This window comes from Lepidochelys kempii, chromosome 4 (genome assembly GCF_965140285.1).
Source record: "Lepidochelys kempii isolate rLepKem1 chromosome 4, rLepKem1.hap1, whole genome shotgun sequence".
Lineage (NCBI taxonomy): Eukaryota > Metazoa > Chordata > Testudines > Cheloniidae > Lepidochelys > Lepidochelys kempii.
The window spans coordinates 139,526,019-139,544,812 of NC_136383.1; the positions used below are offsets into that span (position 1 = coordinate 139,526,019).

Genomic DNA, 18,794 nt, shown 5'->3' on the forward strand with positions numbered 1-18,794 from the left:
ATATGCCTCTTTTCCCTTGACTGCACAGGTGGAGCAGTGGCGAAAAGGACCAATGAAATAGCTCTGGAGGCGGGATTTGGGAAAGGCCGATAGAGTGACAGGCTTCTAGGCCAATAGAGAGTGGAGTATGGGTGAGGCGGCCTGATGAGGATAAGAGGCCGGCTCCGAGGGAGCGGGGCGGGGCACGTTCCGAGCAATGGGATGCAAGAGGCTGCCCCCAGGAGGCAATGGAGAGGCGGGACAGGGCCGGAGAGGGTGGGGCTCAGGGGGGCGGACGGTTCGACAGCCACGTAGTCCAATGGGGCGAATGTGTGTGCGCGTCGCGACCAATGGAGAAGAGGGGGCGGGCCCTCGGGCAGCAGAGCTGGGCGAGTGACAGGCACCTCAGCCAATGGGGCGCGGGGCCAGCCTGCGGAGCCAGCGGAGCGCCTGCGGGCAGTGGTGTGCGTGTGGCAGCGGAGCAGCGTGTGCGGCCTCGGCGAGCGGAGAGGCCCCTGCGGCGCAGGTGGAGCCCGGCCAGGTGGGTACCGCGCGGGAGAGAGGGGTCCCGGTCCCCCAGCCCCCCCCGGGAACCCCCCGGGAAACGCCCCCCTGCTCCGGGCTCTGACCCCCCCCCGGGGATCCCCCGGGAAACGCCCCCCTGCTCCGGGCTCTGACCCCCCCCCGGGGATCCCCCGGGAAACGCCCCCCTGCTCCGGGCTCTGACCCTCCCCCGGGAAACGCCCCCCCTGCTCCGGGCTCTGCCCCCCCCGGGGATCCCCCGGGAAACGCCCCCCTGCTCCGGGCTCTGCCCCCCCCCCCGGGGATCCCCCGGGAAACGCCCCCCCTGCTCCGGGCTCTGGACCCCCCCCCCGGGGATCCCCCGGGAAACGCCCCCCCTGATCCGGGCTCTGGACCCCCCCCCCCGGGGATCCCCCGGGAAACGCCCCCCCTGCTCCGGGCTCTGGACCCCCCCCCCGGGGATCCCCCGGGAAACGCCCCCCCTGCTCCGGGCTCTGGACCCCCCCCCCGGGGATCCCCCGGGAAACGCCCCCCCTGATCCGGGCTCTGGACCCCCCCCCCCGGGGATCCCCCGGGAAACGCCCCCCCTGCTCCGGGCTCTGGACCCCCCCCCCCGGGGATCCCCCGGGAAACGCCCCCCCTGCTCCGGGCTCTGGACCCCCCCCCCGGGGATCCCCCGGGAAACGCCCCCCCTGCTCCGGGCTCTGGACCCCCCCCCCGGGGATCCCCCGGGAAACGCCCCCCCTGATCCGGGCTCTGGACCCCCCCCCCCGGGGATCCCCCGGGAAACGCCCCCCCTGCTCCGGGCTCTGGACCCCCCCCCCGGGGATCCCCCGGGAAACGCCCCCCCTGCTCCGGGCTCTGGACCCCCCCCCCCGGGGATCCCCCGGGAAACGCCCCCCCTGCTCCGGGCTCTGGACCCCCCCCCCCGGGGATCCCCCGGGAAACGCCCCCCCTGCTCCGGGCTCTGGACCCCCCCCCGGGGATCCCCCGGGAAACGCCCCCCCTGCTCCGGGCTCTGGACCCCCCCCCCGGGGATCCCCCGGGAAACGCCCCCCCTGCTCCGGGCTCTGGACCCCCCCCCCGGGGATCCCCCGGGAAACGCCCCCCCTGCTCCGGGCTCTGGACCCCCCCCCCCGGGGATCCCCCGGGAAACGCCCCCCCTGCTCCGGGCTCTGGACCCCCCCCCCCGGGATCCCCCGGGAAACGCCCCCCCTGCTCCGGGCTCTGGACCCCCCCCCCGGGGATCCCCCGGGAAACGCCCCCCCTGCTCCGGGCTCTGGACCCCCCCCCCGGGGATCCCCCGGGAAACGCCCCCCCTGCTCCGGGCTCTGGACCCCCCCCCCCTGGGATCCCCCGGGAAACGCCCCCCCTGCTCCGGGCTCTGACCCCCCCCCCCGGGGATCCCCGGGAAACGCCCCCCCTGCTCCGGGCTCTGACCCCCCCCCCCGGGGATCCCCCGGGAAACGCCCCCCCTGCTCCGGGCTCTGACCCCCCCCCCCCGGGAAACGCCCCCCCTGCTCCGGGCTCTGACCCCCCCCCCCCGGGAAACGCCCCCCCTGCTCCGGGCTCTGACCCCCCCCCCCGGGAAACGCCCCCCCTGCTCCGGGCTCTGACCCCCCCCCCCCCGGGGATCCCCCGGGAAACGCCCCCCCTGCTCCGGGCTCTGACCCCCCCCCCGGGGATCCCCCGGGAAACGCCCCCCCTGCTCCGGGCTCTGACCCCCCCCCCCGGGGATCCCCCGGGAAACGCCCCCCCTGCTCCGGGCTCTGACCCCCCCCCCCCCCGGGATCCCCCGGGAAACGCCCCCCCTGCTCCGGGCTCTGACCCCCCCCCCCGGGGATCCCCCGGGAAACGCCCCCCCTGCTCCGGGCTCTGGACCCCCCCCCGGGGATCCCCCGGGAAACGCCCCCCCTGCTCCGGGCTCTGGACCCCCCCCCGGGGATCCCCCGGGAAACGCCCCCCCTGCTCCGGGCTCTGACCCCCCCCCCCCGGGGATCCCCCGGGAAACGCCCCCCCTGCTCCGGGCTCTGACCCCCCCCCCCCGGGGATCCCCCGGGAAACGCCCCCCCTGCTCCGGGCTCTGACCCCCCCCCCCCGGGGATCCCCCGGGAAACGCCCCCCCTGCTCCGGGCTCTGACCCCCCCCCCCCCGGGGATCCCCCGGGAAACGCCCCCCCTGCTCCGGGCTCTGACCCCCCCCCCCCGGGGATCCCCCGGGAAACGCCCCCCCTGCTCCGGGCTCTGACCCCCCCCCCCGGGGATCCCCCGGGAAACGCCCCCCCTGCTCCGGGCTCTGACCCCCCCCCCCCGGGAAACGCCCCCCCTGCTCCGGGCTCTGACCCCCCCCCCGGGGATCCCCCGGGAAACGCCCCCCCTGCTCCGGGCTCTGGACCCCCCCCCGGGGATCCCCCGGGAAACGCCCCCCCTGCTCCGGGCTCTGGACCCCCCCCCGGGGATCCCCCGGGAAACGCCCCCCCTGCTCCGGGCTCTGGACCCCCCCCCGGGGATCCCCCGGGAAACGCCCCCCCTGCTCCGGGCTCTGACCCCCCCCCCGGGGATCCCCCGGGAAACGCCCCCCCTGCTCCGGGCTCTGACCCCCCCCCCCCGGGGATCCCCCGGGAAACGCCCCCACTGCTCCGGGCTCTGACCCCCCCCCCGGGAAACGCCCCCCCTGCTCCGGGCTCTGACCCCCCCCCCCGGGGATCCCCCGGGAAACGCCCCCCCTGCTCCGGGCTCTGACCCCCCCCCCCGGGGATCCCCCGGGAAACGCCCCCCCTGCTCCGGGCTCTGCCCCCCCCCCCGGGGATCCCCCGGGAAACGCCCCCCCTGCTCCGGGCTCTGCCCCCCCCCCCCGGGGATCCCCCGGGAAACGCCCCCCCTGCTCCGGGCTCTGCCCCCCCCCCCCGGGGATCCCCCGGGAAACGCCCCCCCTGCTCCGGGCTCTGCCCCCCCCCCCCGGGGATCCCCCGGGAAACGCCCCCCCTGCTCCGGGCTCTGACCCCCCCCCCGGGGATCCCCCGGGAAACGCCCCCCCGCTCCGGGCTCTGACCCCCCCCCCCCGGGGATCCCCCGGGAAACGCCCCCCCTGCTCCGGGCTCTGACCCCCCCCCCCGGGATCCCCCGGGAAACGCCCCCCCTGCTCCGGGCTCTGACCCCCCCCCCCCCGGGGATCCCCCGGGAAACGCCCCCCCTGCTCCGGGCTCTGACCCCCCCCCCGGGGATCCCCCGGGAAACGCCCCCCCTGCTCCGGGCTCTGACCCCCCCCCCGGGGATCCCCCGGGAAACGCCCCCCCTGCTCCGGGCTCTGACCCCCCCCCCCCGGGGATCCCCCGGGAAACGCCCCCCCTGCTCCGGGCTCTGACCCCCCCCCCCCCCCCCGGGATCCCCCGGGAAACGCCCCCCCTGCTCCGGGCTCTGACCCCCCCCCCCCGGGATCCCCCGGGAAACGCCCCCCCTGCTCCGGGCTCTGACCCCCCCCCCCCCGGGGATCCCCCGGGAAACGCCCCCCCTGCTCCGGGCTCTGACACCCCCCCCCCCCGGGGATCCCCCGGGAAACGCCCCCCCTGCTCCGGGCTCTGACCCCCCCCCCGGGGATCCTGCTCCGGGCTCTGACCCCCCCCCCCCCGGGGATCCCCCGGGAAACGCCCCCCCCTGCTCCGGGCTCTGACCCCCCCCCCCCCCGGGGATCCCCCGGGAAACGCCCCCCCTTGCTCCGGGCTCTGACCCCCCCCCCCGGGGATCCCCCGGGAAACGCCCCCCCTGCTCCGGGCTCTGACACCCCCCCCCCCCCGGGAAATGCCCCCTGCTCTGGGCTCTGCCCTCTCCCCACCCCCCCGGGACTGCTCCCCCCTCGCCTCCCCCTGGGACCGCTTCCCATCAGGATCCCCCAGGAAATGCCCCCCTTCTCTGACGTCTGTCCCCTCTGCCCCCCGGGACTGCTCCCCCTCCGCTCCTCCCCTGCCTCCAGGGCTCTGCCCCCCCATTGGACTGCCCCCCATTGGGATCCTTGGGAAATGCCCCCCCTTCTCTGGGCTCTGTCCCCCCTGCCACCGAGACCACTCCGGCCCCCCTGGGACTCCCCCCATTTTCCCCCTTTGGGGTCTGTCCCTCCCTCCCCCCGGCAGACCCTTCCATCGTGCTCCTGCTGGGACTTACCCCCCCTCCTCTGGGTTCTGTCCTCCCCAGGACCGATTCTCAAACACCCCCCCCCACCCCCACCCCAAACAGGCTGAGTTCTGCTCTGTTCCCTCCATCAAAGCCCCTTAGGACCAGTCTTCCTGACCAGGATTCCCATCGGGATCCCCCGCTTCCCCTGGGAACAGCCCCTTCCATGGAACACCCCACCCCATCCCCTGTGACTTTCTTTCAGGATAACCCCCACCTCCCCAGGACTAGCCCGCTCCACTGAGCTCTGCCCCTTCCTCCTAGGACCAGCCCTCCTGCCTGGGATTCCCATTGGTGTCTGCCCTCCCCTACATCTGTTCCCCCCCGCCCCCCCCCACACACAGGGGGACTCCCTTGGATACACTTCCTGTTCTCTTCCTCAGTGTGCTCTTGGTTGCCTTTTCTGTCTGCTTGACCCCAGGTGCCACTGGGAATGGGTGGGACAGGAGTGGACGTGGCATCCCTCGGCTGAGCTGTCCAGAACTTGCCCCAGAGTTCTTCCTTGGGGACCTACTTGCTGCTTGACCTTTTACTACCACCCCTGCCCTCCCCCCGAACAGGGCTGGTCGCCCTAGGATGTCGCAGTGACAGGGGAGGTTGTCATAATCCTTATCTAGTTCAACTGGCAAAGTGGGTTCTCACAGTAAGCGCCTCAGACAGAAGGAGAATGAAGCTCCTGATTTGGCTGCCCTTGCCTGGGCCGGGCCTGGTAGGATTAGATCCCTGACTTACTCTCCCTGCAGATGATGTTGTGTAGGACTTTTCCCCCTACTCCCAGGAGTTTATTAAATGGCAAGGGAGCTGTCAAGTAGCCCACGGGATGCATGTCCCAAGAGCATGGTGAGCTTGGGTACCTAAAGAAAATCATCTTAAAGCAATGATGTCTCCTTGCACAACCTTTGGGGATGGGGCCATGGTTGTATGGGTCCTGGCGGATGGGCACAGACAGGCAGGGGTTCTCCGGGCTCCCGCTCTGTGACTTACTTGTGAGAGATTCTCATGGACTCCCCATGAGATTTAAGAAATCGGAAGGATTTCTTTAAGGCACAAACACCTAATTAATTCTTTACCCCCAGGGTGTCTCGGGAGCTGTTGCTCTCCTGGCACGTTCTTTTTGTAGTGGCTGAACGGGAGCCACCCGGGATGGTAACAGCATCGATGTCTGTTCTGCTTCTCTTTGCCAGGCCTTTGTGGTCTGGAGCTGTCAAAAAGTTTTGAATTTCTTCTTGCTTTCATCTCTCCTAGCCGGCACGAATGGGCTTGTGTACTGGCGCGCTGGGCATGATGCGGCGATTGATTAAACATTCTAACCGAGCGCAGTTGGCTTTGGCTGTGCCAGAGGCCTGAGCAAGCGGCCCATATTATTAATTCCTCGTGGGATCCCTGAGGAAGTAGCATGTCACTGGTGGCTTTAACTGTGCTCTAGGGTGAAAAGGGATGAAACTCGGAACAGGATGACGCACTGTCATGGCAGTTATGTGTCCTCCCTTCTTGGTGGAGGAGAGAGGAGGGACAGTCCTGCCTTTGAACTCGCAATCTGGGATATGGATCTTCTAGGATGATTTGATCCCTTTTTAACCACCTTGAAGGTTCCTCCAAATCTTAATCTCCCTGCAGTTTGAGCCTTTTGGGGGCAGGACTAACAGACTCAGGGGTGGAGGTGGGAAATACTACTGCTCCCCGATCATCCTCTCTGGGCTGCTGGGCAGCCATCTGTTTGTAACCTGCTGCTTCTCGCATAACGCAAGTTCCCCAGTGCTGATTCTGGGAGGCCCAGAAGTGAAGTAATATACTTGTCACCCAGCCCTATGCTGAGCTAGCAGTGGTCTGATGAATTGATAGGGATGTGCTCCCCCTGTAAAAGGGCTTTCTCCACCCTCTTCTCAGGAGGCACTTGGAGCTCTTGAGATTTGCTTTCCCTTCCCCAAAGAATGTTACTGTCTTATTCCTTCAGCCCGGCTGTGCCCTGATCATGGTCCCTGTGGACACTGCTCCTTCCAGAGCCTCTTGGTATCACCCCTTGCTCAGCCATAGAGGGTAATGTTTGCAAGGCACTTGCTCTGTAGCCTTGGGCCTAAGGATGGCCATAGAGTCTCGGAAGAGAAGTTGAACTGGCTCTGGCATTGCTGGTTTTATATGTGCTAAATGGAAATCCTTTATTTAGTCCAGTTTTGGGGGTATATCTGAGAGCCCTGTAGCCCTGCTTCGGCCTGTCTTCTCATGTGACACCGGCTGAGAGCATGCTTCGGGCAGAACCCTGGAAGATAAGCTTGTCGCTGCACTGTCTGCTGGCGTATGTGGAGATGGACTGAGGTGTTACCGCTCAGTTTCCCCGCACCAGTATTTCTTAGGTGGCCTCGCTGGTTTCTGCAGAATCACAGCTTTCATTAATGACAGGTTTCAGAGTAGCAGCCGTGTTAGTCTGTATTCGCAAAAAGAAAAGGAGGACTTGTGGCACCTTAGAGACTAACCCATTTATTTGAGCATGAGCTTTTGTGAGCTACAGCTCAGCTTATGCTCAGATAAATTGGTTAGTCTCTAAGGTGCCACAAGCTTTCATTAAAAATGTCCTAGGCTTTCTGGGTGAAAAGAGACCCACAAATGGGACCTGTTGCAGGGCTGTCTGCCCATGTCTGCAGGCAGTTGGAAACAACAGCCCTGCAAGGTATGTCGTGCCCCTGTTTGACACTTAAATGTCAACGTTAACTATTACACTGGTAGTAACTTCAGCAGCAACCTCTGAGGGGATCTGGAGTACTAGCACTTTCTAGTCCAACCGCTGCCATATGCACTGGCTCACATTAAGAAAACTAGATAGACACTGAGCAAGGTTGCAGCACTGGAAAAACTAAGATCCTCAGTGTTTATCGTCTTAAGACTCTGTCCGGTTTACCTGGGGTAGTGTGAATATTGCTGTGTGAGAACTGCAGAGCACAGCTGATGTGTGTAGTAATATACTGTAAGGAAGTAGGCAGTGTGTGCATGCACAAACCACTGTCCCCTCCTGGATGGAATTGCAACTGGACTACCACATGTCCTAGACCCTACAGTGTTAACAGCTAATGTAACTAGGGCTGTCAGGTGACTACAAAAATTAATCACGTGATTAAACAATAATAGAATACCATTTATTTAAATATTTTTGAATGTTTTCTATGTTTTTAAATATATTGATTTCAGTTACAACACAGAATACAAGATATATGTGAAAATATAGAAAAACATCCAAAATATTTAATAAATTGTTATTGGTGTTTTCTTGTTTAACAGCACGATTAATAGTTGTGAGTTAATTGCGATTCCTCAACAGCCCTAAATGGAACCATCGCTGTTGGAGCAAGGAGTTCGGGGTTGCATCCCCATTGCCATCCTTGCACTGACCTGTGGTGTGCAGCGTAATGACTCGTGTAGGTCAGACGTTAAAGACCAGCAAGCCTGCTAGGATGGCTTACATCTGCAGAAGGAAATGAACCTCTTCACCCATGAGGATTCCTTCCTGTTATGAGAGCTGCACACAACCTAACGAAAAGGTGCCTCGCAGAGTGCCTGACGAGGCAGCCGTTGCCTATAGTAGAGGCTCAGAGCCACGTGTCCTGCCAGGCCTACTTGCAGTGAGTTAGCATGTTCATCGGGACGGTGTCAGAATTGGTGGTATCAGCTGAAAATATCACCCACCCCTCTGTCTGCTCTGTGGAGTTCCTTGTCTGGGAACTCCTGGCTTCCAGCTGAAGGCTTTGGAGGGCTTTATTGAGCCAGCATCCACGCTGCCTCTTGTGGAAATGGTACCATAACAAGCGGGTGTGCACCTGATGGAGGAGCCATCTCAGTAAATACCGTGCAGCTGCAAGCTTACCAGACAGGTTACCAGACAGCCATTAGTTTTGAAATACCTTGGTGCATCTCTCGTGCCAGAACTTCCTTTTGTGGGTTTCTCCTTCGTTTTGTCTGTTTGTGTCTTCCAAGGAAATCACGGAGAGGCTCAAAGGGCAGAAAGACCAATGAACTTTTATTGGGGGTGGAAGCAGTACTCATGAGGAATGATGCACGGTCTGTGGGCAGGTATTGTGCAAATATCACACTCTTCTTCCCCCCCACCCCCTTCCCAGTCTCTCCATATCCCAGCTAATCTTGGTTGCAAACCTCAGTGTGCCAGCCCCTTGTCCCCTCAATCCTGACCCACAGCACTCCCTGCTATTCCATCCCTTGGCTCCCATCCACAAATTTGCCGTTACACCTCAGTCCTGACCTGCAGCTTTCCTGCTCTCTATGTCCTGCCCCGCTGATGCACCTCAATCTACTACAAAACAAAGCAAAGGAAACTAAGTTTCCAGTGTTTCTCCATGCTGCCTGATCCCCTCTATGCAGAGCCAGAATCAGATCTGCTCACTTTCGGTAGTGGGGGTAGGCTTCCACAGCCCCCACAGTGTAAAAGCATTAATTCACACAGGGCTCTGAGATTCTGTGGTGGAAGATGCTGCAGAGTGTAATTAAAGCTGCCTAAAATTCTGAATGGGACACAATAGTCTTGGTGCCTCATTAACATAATTATCCCACATTGGAAAGGGGCCTGGACGCTGGGGCTAACAGCTTTTCATCTCGGGACATGGGGTCTTCAGTGATCACCAGTGGCTGTTTTAATCTTCACCCAAAAGACAGCCTGCCCCCCACCACAGGGACCCTTGCCACTTGCTGGCCAGAGGTTCTGGAATTGAGTCAGAGAGCAGAGCGCTTCCTGCTGAACTGCCAGCACCACTGTCTCCAGAATCATGTCTGTCTTACTGGGGGAAGAACAAGGGGACTGACCAGGCTCTATGCTGCTTAGCTCCTTCCCTGCCTTGCATGTTTCAGGTATTTGTTACATGCAGGTTTTTCAGGTTCCACTGTAACGTGCAGCGACAAGTTGTATATTGGTATGAGAACATCATGGCCAGTCACACACGACTTTTCTCTCTGGCTGGACCTTGTGCCTCCTTGCTGGTCAAGTGATTGGGATGGCCAAGTGAATCTGGTGCATGCTGGCATTCGGTCCTGTTGCTCTCATGACAGCAAATGCCATAGTTCAGGTTGCATGAAATCTTCCCTCTGTGTTCACTCAGCTGCTTGGAACTTTATATATATCCTGGGTTGAGAATGTCTAGACTTGGAAGGGTTCGATTGTTATCGGCAAATGTCGGTGAATGTCGATTTCATTGTGTACATGCACACTGATGAAAAAAATTGCCATACATGATCAAAACATACAGAGAGGCAAAGTAAGAAAAATGCTGCTTGAGAACTAATTAGCATTTGAGTTAAGGATGTTTATTTTGTATATTTTGACATGTGATATTGACAGTTTGTGTTTTAATGGTTCGAAAGCTTTCACTTTTGAATCGCAACATTTGCTGTCATTAAGCAATTAATGTCTGATCCCTCCATAATTTTCCACAGCTGTGCACATTTAACTCGACAAAAGTAAAAAATACTTCAAAATAAACATTGATATTACTGGTCGAAATTATAAACAGTAAAAACTGAATTCTACCAAGCCTAAAAAACGTCCATGCTTAGTCTCGGCCCAAAAGGGGTCTTTATTTGTGTGTGGGGGAGAGCGTGGCGGGGAGATAAAATATTTCTTCTTATGAGTCAAGCATGTATATATAACTCCCACCGGTGTAGTTACTGGAGATGAGTATAGGAATTCTAGTCATTTGCATGAGGTGATGTAAACAAACTATTATGTTACTTGTGCTCCTGTGTTAGCAGTGGATAGGAGCCCAGATCCAGGTGCCCTCACTTAGGCCTGTAATCTCTTGGTCCTAAACCAAAGTGGTGACCCATAGAAGGGGAGCAAAGGGATGTTCTAGACCCGTAGCTGGGTTTGCCTTGCAGAGACAGGGATTTTTGTGCCTGAGGAATGGCAGACCAGCAGGGTTAGGGTTAGCCTAACCCCTGAAGACTGTTAGTGTGGAGTTGCATGCTTGTTGTCACTCGTTTCATGGCTCCGATCCTGAAACCATTGTGAGCCCTGACTACGCTTTGTCTGATTGTACCTGGATTCTACAATACGCTGCTGCATCAAAAACTGAGGCAGACTAAAACTTGGGAAGGATTTGAGCGAAGTCAACCTGTGACGTGGCTGGTTTTTCTCTCCCCTTTCCCCCCCCCCCCCAAAGCTCCCAATTTGTTTGGAATAAACATCTGCCGATGTAGATACACCATGGTATCGTCTGGGCCCATATTGGGGGCACAGCTAGATGAACCCACGGTTCAAATGCTGGTGGCTGTCTACACTCACTCTCCAGCTGTGGCTACTGGTAGTGCGGCTGCACCAGGCTAATAATGATCTTAAGAAACATCCAGCATAGCCACAGTCTGGGTCGGTAGAAATTTGATTAAGCTGAGTGGGGGGATGTCCAGGTGAACATAGCTCTGCAGGGAGTCAGATGGTGTGGAATAGACTCCTAGGAAACATGGAGGAGCCCCTTGCTTGAGAAACTTTAATACTGTACTCTAGAGAGCCCTTCTGCAGTGATGGTAGGGGCTTGGGCGAGTGAGATGTAATGGACTTTTTTGGATGTGACTTTTCCAGCTAAAATGTGAGGGTTTGAAGCCTGAAATATGTTGTACAGCTGGGGTGGTATGTACTGGCCTAGAAAACCTTTGCTCTTAGAGGTGGAGAGCTATGCGAGTATCCAAAGAGAGGAGAGCTGGTTTTCTGTGTCTAAGCAGAGTGTCCTTTAGTAAATGATCAGCCAGTGTGCAAACACAAGGATTCCCAGCGCTCTTTATAGAGTTCAGTGGTGGGATCCCTAGCTCACCTACTAGCCCCTGGTGCATAATCCTTGACATTCCCCACTGAATGGCCCTAGACCAGTTTCTGTAGGCTGTAGAATGTGAGCGCCCCCTTTGGTGTTTAAAACCCCAATGAATTAGGCCTTGTGACCCTTCTGTGGGGTCCATGTTCTAGCTGCATTGTACAGAGGTGGAATCTGAGATGAGAAGTAAGGCAGCAAGGTCACACAAAGTGGCAAAGCCAAGCCTAGAACCCACATTGAATTTGCACCACATTCGGTGCCGCCTTTCTTTCATTTGGTTCTCGGGAAGGGGCAAAAGACTCCCCATCCCACAGATGCACTGATATGCCGTGCACAGCATAACCTGCTGGAGCAAGAACTTTGCAACACCGGGGATGGGGGTGGGTGGGAATCCCTACTCCATGCCCAGGGCTGGCTTCTAGTTAGGCCGCAGTGGAGGGATGGGTTTTGTAGTGCGTGTCCTTCATCATCTCTTGGCTCAGAGTCTCCAGCTTCCCTGCGTGCCAAGTGTGGCTAAGATTCATCAGGGTGGAGTCACTTTTGCTTGTTCTCATGAGTTCGGTCTTGGTGCACGGAGCAAGAACGGAGCGTTTAAAGCCTCTCTCGCAGGCAGAGGGGATTGCGCCAACAGCGGGACGCTCGTGGGTATGTTGTGCCTTCGCTCTGAGCAGGTAGCGGCAAGCAGACTTCAATATATTTTCCATCTTAGTCACTGATTACCAAGGAAGTGAAGTAGCTGACTGAGCTGGGAAACTTCGTTCTCCCGTGTCGCAAGAGCCCCTCCGCAGGTAAAGGGCAGCTACAAAGGGAACTAGAGGGTCTCACGCGTTGCACCCACTGGGGGCTCTGAGCGTCTTTCCACTCCCCCGACAAGCTCCTTCGGTGTTCCCCTCCCAGCCCATTCTGTCAGGCACTCCCTACAACCCCCCTCCCTGTGTCAGGGGCTCTGCATCAGTATTTTTTCTTGCTGAGAGGTAAGTCATTCTGGTGGGGAGTGGTCAATATTTTAGATACTTCTTGGGAGGATGGGCAGAGCTGAGATCGGGGCTGTTAGCTAGAAGGTATTAGTGGCTGTCCTTGGCTGGTTCTTTGATCTGTAGCCTATTACAGAGGTGGCTGTAGCTGCTAGCTCTGCTGACCAGGAGCCAGGGGCTCCATGTGGCCCTCATTTCCCCCTTCTGTTTTTCTGATTTTTTTTTTTTTCACCAGACTCAACAGGGTTTTGCCCATCGTTGCCTAGAGCTTTCCCTGGAATTGATTGGACGCAGTGTTCAAAAGTTATCCCCTTAGAGACAGATGCCATCAAGTTGTGTAGGACCTTGCTTTGCTCGGCCAATGAAATTGGCCCTTTGCACTTGATTGTTAATTAAGATGGACACGGAAGGCCTGTTTCTAAGTGCTTTTTCTGGCTTCTGTCTGAACCTTCGAATTCTCAGGAGGTCTGGTTCTGCTTTTCCCTTATTTTGCTGGAGGACTTTTGGGGGTCTTGGAGGAGCTGTATTGTAAGCGTTCGCACCTTAATTGAAAAGGCTGGAAATGCTCCGTGACCTGTTGGGTTGTAGGGACGAGAGCTATGATCTGGCGCCGTGGCGAGCACAGAGAATACATTGTGTTAAGCTGAATTTGATGGTTCTGTGATAATCAGTTGCGAAGAGGCAACTTGGCTAACAAAATGGGAATGAAGTGTCACCTGGAGCAGCCCAGAAAAACTGCTCAAGCCTTTGTATCTGTTGCAAAGAATCAAAAATGGCACAAGCCCAAATTTTTCTGCATGCCGCTGAAGGTGGTAGGGTTAAGATCGTAAACAGCTTAACCAGGGGCAGGAATCTTTAATACACAATTGTGATTTTTTAAAAAGCAAGCATGGAAGTCAGAGTGCGCCAAGTCCTGGTTGCATTTTAATGAAGACACAAGAAAGCACACAAGCCTGGGGAAGTGGGGGGGAGGGATAGCTCAGTGGTTTGAGCATTGGCTTGCTAAACCCAGGGTTGTGAGTTCAATCCTTGAGGGGGCCATTTGGGATCTGGGGCAAAAATTGGGGCTTGGTCCTGCTTTGAGCAGGGGGTTGGACTAAATGATCTCCTGAGGTCCCTTCCAACCCTGATATTCTATCTTATGATTCTAAGTGCAGTGGAAATGCAGTGCTAGCCCGTCAGATAGCTTTAACTGGGCTTTTATACAGTGACTTAAGTATTAGAAGCACTGTGGAGCTATTAACTATAGTTGATTCCCATGATACCCATGTGAAACGGGTGAGGAAACTGAAGCAAAAGGTAACAGGGTAGAATTCAGCCTCTCCTGCCTCTTGGCCCTTTGCTTGTTCCCCAGTTCCTTCCACTTTCATTCTGGCCTCTTCTCCCCACTCAAATCATGGAACATGCATACGGCTGCACGCTGATCATCTTGACAGTGGAAAAGCCCTCTTTCCTCTATGTGCGGTACCGCTGCCCCCCTCGCCCCACTGCTCAGCCGGAGGCTGTCCTCCCCTGATCCTGGGTTAGTCTTTGTGGTCAAGTAGGACTGGATGGAGACATGTACCTGGGAGTCGTAGAGTTTGGGGCTAGAAGGGCTCACAAGATCATGTAGTCTGACCTCCTGTATGGCACAGGGCACCCACGCCACCTTCAGACTAACTCAACAACAGGAATTAGACCAAAGAATTACAGCCCCCAGGAGACTCCACCGTTCTGTGCTACAGACAGAGAATTGGATGGACCAAGGGGCATCAAGGCCCCTGCAGTGGCGGATACCCAGATAATCCCAGCAAGTGATCTGCACGCCACACTGCAGGAGAAGGTGGAATATTCCCGAGATCCCTGCCAATCTGCCCTGGTGAGGATTCCTTCCCAGCCCCACAGATACTGATCAGTATCTGCGCATGTGAGCAGGAACCAGCCAAGCCCTCAGGAGGGACAGAGAGAGTTCGGTGCCACCTGAGAGCACTGGCCTACCCCAGTTGGTGTCCTGTGGCCATTGCTAATACTTCAGAGGAAGGAGACTGCAGCATCTTCATACAACATCTGTGTTTAGTTTCTTGAAGTGTATCTTTACCTTTTGGGATTTTCCTATGTTTGCATGTAAAGGATCCCCTGACCCCCACAGTATTTTGATAAAGGGTGGCCTTCTGGTTGAGGTGCTGGACTGGGACTAGGGGGACTTGGGACCTGCGCTGCTAGAGACTCCCTGTCTGACCTTCAACAAGTCACTTAATCTACCCTGTGCCTCAGTTTTCCCATCTGTAAACAGGAGTAATAATTCTTAATTCTCCTGCTGTCTGTTGAGGTTGTAAAATCTCCAAAGCAAGGACAGTGTCCCTCCATGTCTATATAGCACCTAGCACAATTGGGCCCTGATCATGGTTGGGACAACTGCGACAGAAGTGATTTACAGTCTTACACACACACACACACACACCCCCTCCCCACCCCCCGTTTGTGTTTTTTGGACCTGTGAAGCCGGCGTAAGTCAGACACTGAATGGCTGCGGTGTCTGGTGCAGGGCTCTGAAATGTCTTCCAGGCAGTTTTTTCCAGTTCCTTTTCTCCCTCCGTCTTTCCCAGACCGGTTTAAACCTCTTTAAAGCTTTCTTCGTTGTACCAATTACCGATGGCGTGTAGGTGGGGATCTGGCTGGTGAGTAAGTCCTAAACACATACGTGCCTCTCAGTACACAGCAGAGCTCTGTTTGGCAACTTTCGTCTCTTTTTAAAACATCTGACACCACTGTTGTGTCTCCCATCAAGCCAATAATTGTTTCCATAAAATGTACACTTTTGTGCTCTTTAATTAACCTGTAGCTTCTGCTGACATCTGCAGCAGCATTTTCCAGAGACACCAATCAACACAGTGTCTTCTCACATTCACGTTACAGCTCCCGGCTGGCTAAAGTACCCAGATAAGCTGAACCTTAGATGTTATCACTTGCCAAAGCTACAGCAGCAGCTGAAGCCAATGATACTTGTATCAGCATTGTTCATTGTGTAACCCGCTGTTCATGGCTCGGTCGCCCTCTAGCGGCGAGACCGCTTACAAAGGTTTGAGTCAGCGACTGCCTCTGAGCTGATGGACCTGCTTCTTTTAGATCCTTCAGGCTAGCTGTTGGGTCGTGCAATGTTCAAAGTGCTCCAGGACAGGTTGGCTGGGCGCTGGCGTTGGTGCACGAGCAGACCTGCATAATGCTGACAGTAGGCGAGTGGCAGATAGCTCAGGCAATAGAGACTTGTGCTCTTAGATCCAAAGGTCCTGAGTTCAAATCCCGCAGACTCAATCAGGGCGTCCTTACAGTTGGGTTTTCACATAGGTAGTCCGCATGGCCTCTCAAAGTGCTGTCTCAAGATTGTGTGCAGTGTCATGAATCAGATGAGGAATGTCTTGGGTCTTTCCATGCCAAAACGCTGACACCTTGGCCCATCAGTATGCAAACACAGCAGCTTCTCAAGTCTGTTCCTTGTTTGGTTTGACATCTTCTCGAATGTCATTAGTAGCATTGTGGACACTTGTTGCACCCAATCCTTGTAGGTGTTTAGCAGGCAGGCTTTGCTCACAGATCAGTCCCTCCTGATCCTTTTTGTTGCTTTTCCCTAGACTCCCTTCCACTTGTTTGGAGCATGCAGTGTCCCATGCCTTTTGCACCCTGCCTTTCAGGCTCTGTGAAATGGAACTGGTTTGATCATGGAAACTGACAGCTCTCCTTGTACCGTGTGGGTCATTGTGCTTCGTCTCCCCGTGGGCATGAAGGATGTTGCAGCTGCTCACCTAGAGGCAGGTGTCCCCAGCAGCGTCTATAAACGGAATCAGATTAAGATGAGGGAGGCGGTGGCAGGGGCACTGTAGGCCAGTAGGCGGAGAACCCTCCTGATGGACCACAGATGATCCCCCAAGGGAAGGGTGACCTAGTGGGGGATATTGCGATTAGGCTGTTCCCTGGTTTTGTGTGATCTGTACTCTACAGGCCTTTACATGATTAAATATAAAAGAGCATGAAGTTGGAAGAGTGTCAAAGCATGTGTGTGCTGACTGCTTCTCAGCTAGGGCATTTCTGAGCGAGAGTTCAGCTGTAAGCCAGAAGCTTCACATCTATTGAGTGGAGTTCTGGGAGAGGGGTGCATTTAGAATCAGGGGAGAGGGTCTGAAGGGTCAGCGTTGCACCCAGGGGGCCTAGGTGGCTGGACAGCAGGTTCCAACACTGAGGGTTGTCAGATAGGTCTGTGGTCTGAGAGAGCACCTAGGGACCAAGATCGGGGCAGTGGCTGGACTCCATTCAGGCTCCAGGAGCTTGAAACACTCCTGGGAATCCAGGCATGGATTCCCCCTCCTAGTGAGAAAAGGGTGCTCGCTAGGATCTGTGACAGTCGCTGCTTAAACCAGAGAGATTGCCATGCAATGTCTTTGCAATGCCGTCAGGAGGTGAGAACGCAGTGGCAGAGTTTCAACAGACCCAGCGGTTGCAGTTCTGCTCTGGACTGTCAGATAAATAACACATGGGGCAGAGCTCACATTTAACCTGGCGTAGCGTGGAGACTAAAAATAGATACATAAATCTTGGAAGTGCTTCTCCAAAGCTGAACAAATGCTCGAAACCTGCCCCTGTCTAGAACAGAACCTGCAGCGGTTGGTGCTTGGGACTCAGTGAAGTGGAGGAGGGGGAGAGGGTTGGGCTGTGGATCATTGAGAGTGAAACGCTGACCTGGGAAGCGATCCAGGTTGGCGGCGGGGCAAATCCCGCAGAGAAGCAGCTCTGCAGGCTCCTGGCGCAGTCTGTTGAAGCAATAGTACTCAGGCCATGCAGGGGTGGAAGAGGAGGAGAAGAATTGCTTTGGAAATCTTGCCTAGCAAGACAATCGGAATCCAGGGAAGGATGAAGGGATGGAGGAGGAGCAAGAAGAACACACCTGCATCAAGAAACCTGCAGCCGTTGGACTGAAAGGTAGAAAGTGTTAGCACTCCATTCCTCCCATCATCTCTTCTTTTTCTTGCCCCATACGACTTTTTTCCTCGGAGGAGGAACAGGTGGTATGCGGCTACCCAGACGATGGGTGCGAGCTAGCCTCCGTCACACTGTCACTGGGCTTTTGTATGGGACAAAGTCCTCTCGCAGACCCTTAAGTTAACTTTTGTCCATCCTGAATCGGATGTGGGGCATATTCTGAGTGCCCTTCTGATGGGATGGCCTTGGGGTGACAGGACAGGACAGCACAGCACTGGGGCCTGCTGGGACAGCTGGCTTCTATTCCCGGCTGTGCCACAGACATGCTGAGTATGTCTACACTGCAATTAAGACCCTGCTGGCCGGGCTTGGGCAAAGGGACTGTTTAATTGTGGAGTAAATGTTCTTAAGGTGGGAGGGTCCCAGAGCGCAGGCTGCAGCTCAAACCCGGACGTCTACACCGCAGTTAAACAGCCCCTTAGCAAAAGTCATCTGGCACAGGCCAGCCGTGGATATTGAATAGCAGTGCAGATGTACCCTTAGTCTCTCCTTGTCTCCATTCCTCCATCTGTAAAACGGGAATAATGCTAACTTGTAAAAATCCTGCTGTCTTCAGTGAGACCAGGATTCGGCCCTAATATTTTGCAAAGGGCTTTGAGATCCTTGGGTGATAAGTGCTTTCCAAGTGCAAAGCATTATTAGCACCTCAGACGACAGTGGTGAGCTCTTCAGAACTGCCAGGGATGGGGTGAGGGGTTGGGCAAGAGTCCCAAGCAGCCTGGGTAAGGGAAGGCACAGATGTTGGACTCAGCCCATGGCATCACCAGGCCAATAGTATTAGAGCTTTGCGTGGAACAAGTCTCACAGACTTGGTGTTGTGGAGAAGGGGCTGCCTGCTTTCCTTTCCAGAAGATTGCTCTCGTTTTTCTTATATCAGCAAAGTGCTGCATGAAGCCACTAAATGCTGTGCTCTGATGGACCCTAATGGTGCTTTCTTCTCTCTCTCAGAACTGAGTGTGTGACATACCTGCCATGCAGGGCTGAATGCAGATCTCACTGAAGAGTGCTAGGCCCCAATCTGGGTTCCGTTTTATATCAGCGTTGGCATGAAGGAGACCTCTTCTAGAAGCACGAAGCAGGCAGGAGCTTTGCTGTCTTCAGATGGACCTTCTTGGTGTGCTGGGCTCTCTCTGAAATCAAGTCAGACCATACTGTGCAACCTGGCTGAATTCAGCTGTGCTCACTGGGAAGCAGCTTGAGCAAGCATGACCTGGCATTGAAACCCCAAGGAAAAGAATCCACCTTGGTGTGACCATAGGCAAGCCCCTTGCAAGAAGCAGAGCTGCTGAAATGGCAAGAGTTGGCTGGAGCTGGAAATCTGGGTTTTGAGGGGACGCGGATGCCAG

The 18,794-nt window shown here is 56.8% G+C and overlaps 1 protein-coding gene across 3 annotated transcripts in view; it reads left to right on the forward strand.

Moving 5' to 3' along the window:
- Positions 1-399: 399 nt before the first annotated feature.
- Positions 400-18,794, forward strand: part of PAIP2B (poly(A) binding protein interacting protein 2B) — a 43,627-nt gene continuing 25,232 nt past the window's right edge. For all 3 annotated transcript variants that reach the window (XM_078852617.1, XM_078852618.1, XM_078852616.1), the window contains exon 1: positions 400-520. The gene's annotated coding sequence lies outside the window, so the exon portion shown is untranslated. The remainder of the gene's footprint in view (positions 521-18,794) is intronic.